The sequence below is a fragment of the Crocuta crocuta genome, unplaced genomic scaffold (genome assembly GCF_008692635.1).
Source record: "Crocuta crocuta isolate KB4526 unplaced genomic scaffold, BGI_CrCroc_1.0 scaffold179, whole genome shotgun sequence".
Taxonomy (NCBI): domain Eukaryota; kingdom Metazoa; phylum Chordata; class Mammalia; order Carnivora; family Hyaenidae; genus Crocuta; species Crocuta crocuta.
Window position 1 is genome coordinate 4,734,816 of NW_027551568.1, and position 1,597 is coordinate 4,736,412.

Consider the following 1,597-nt stretch of genomic DNA (forward strand, 5'->3'; position numbering starts at 1 on the left):
GGCGAAGACCCGAGGAGCAGGGAGGTGATGTCCCCTATTTGTCATCCCTGAGTTGTCCCTTCATCCTTGGAATAGAACCCAAGGCCGCGTGTGGCCTGGTCCTCATGACGGTGTCCCCTCCCCACCGTGACCCCGCCCGCACCTTCTGTGTCCTGCCGGGGACAGGTTCCTTCTGTCATACGGCTTCTGTTCAGACGTATCCCCAAGAGCCGCCTGCCCCACAGCCTTGTGTAACTAGCTGCCCTCCCCCCCCAAATTTATTTCCTTCCTGTCACTTCTTGCTACCTGACTGTCTCCCCATTGGCAGATCAGCTCTGCGAGGGTGGGCCTCTCCCTTAAAGCCCAGAAGTTGCTCCTGGGGCATTTTCTCAAGTCCTTTGAAANCAGAAGAGGGGTTCAGATTCAAGAGACTACATGATTCCCCAACACCCACCGGCTGGAAAGCTTGGGGCGCAGGACCCAGGTCAGAGCCCAGCTGAGTTCTGTGCTCATTCTTGGGGGCTCTCTGCCTCCTCACCTTGTGCGGGGATCCTCGGGGGACAGTCATGGCCACACTGAGGCGCACACAGCTTCCTTCGGGTGGAGAATTACAATGTACGGGTTTCCGAATCCTTCACAGGGTACGTACTCTGTACCAACTCTGCTCCGAGCCCTTGGCTCAGATTCGCTTGTTAGGTCCTCAGATTCGGCAACACCCTTACCCCCCCCCCCCNCCAGAGAGGCTGAGTCACTTGCCCCAGGCCTCATCTCTGAGGATAAATCACCTAGTGTCTTCCAAGCCAGTCCATTCTCTGTTCCCTGTGTCGTCTTTCCCAAATCAAATCCTCATAATTTCCCTGCTTGAAACCCATCATAGGCGCCTCATGACACCCCCAAATCTGTGGGCTCCTCAGGGGGATAGTCCAGACCCTCCAAGCTCAGCCTCCGTCCCCCTCCCCGTCCCTCCCTGCACACTCTGTCCCTCTGCTTGGGAGTCTGGCGAACCCAGGGTCCTGGGCTGGACTCCGCCTCTCCGGGTCCCTCCAGTCCCACGGCTCAGTGCTCTCCGTGCTCCTCAGGGCTCCTCTGAGCTCCAGTGCACCCTCCAGAGGCACCCACATAGGATAGCGCCCCGCCCCCTTCCCTTCCCCTGCCTGCTTTTCTCCGTGATGTTTGTATTCATGCAGTGCCCCATCTAGGTCCACGTACTAATGCTTCTGTCTGAACCCTGATTGGACCACAAACTCCTTAGGGCCCCGGGCACAGTGTCCATGGAGGTGGTTCTCAAGGGGGTCCCCAGACAGGCAGCATCTACATCGCTCAGGAACATGCTGGAAGGGCAGCTTCTCAGGCTCAACCCCCAGAAGCTGGGTTTGAAACCGCTCTCCGGGCCTGGCTAGGGGTCCGTGGAGACCACGTGCTTCTTTAGGACGCCCTTTTGAGCGTTCTCTCCACCCACGTTCAGGCCTGGCAAGGCTGCAGGCGGCTGGGCAGCGGTCTGGGGGTGCCAGCACTCGAGGGGGTGACTGTGGGGCATGTGACGATCTGGAAAAGGTCGCACTTGCGGGCCCCTGGGCGGGATGCTGTGCGGAACTGGAAGGAATGGATTTGTAAACCA

The 1,597-nt window shown here is 58.9% G+C and overlaps 1 protein-coding gene across 1 annotated transcript in view; it reads left to right on the forward strand.

Annotated features, from left to right (window-relative positions):
• The window catches only part of JAKMIP1 (janus kinase and microtubule interacting protein 1), a 99,708-nt gene that overhangs the window by 93,491 nt on the left and 4,620 nt on the right, over window positions 1-1,597 (forward strand). The window lies entirely within an intron of this gene.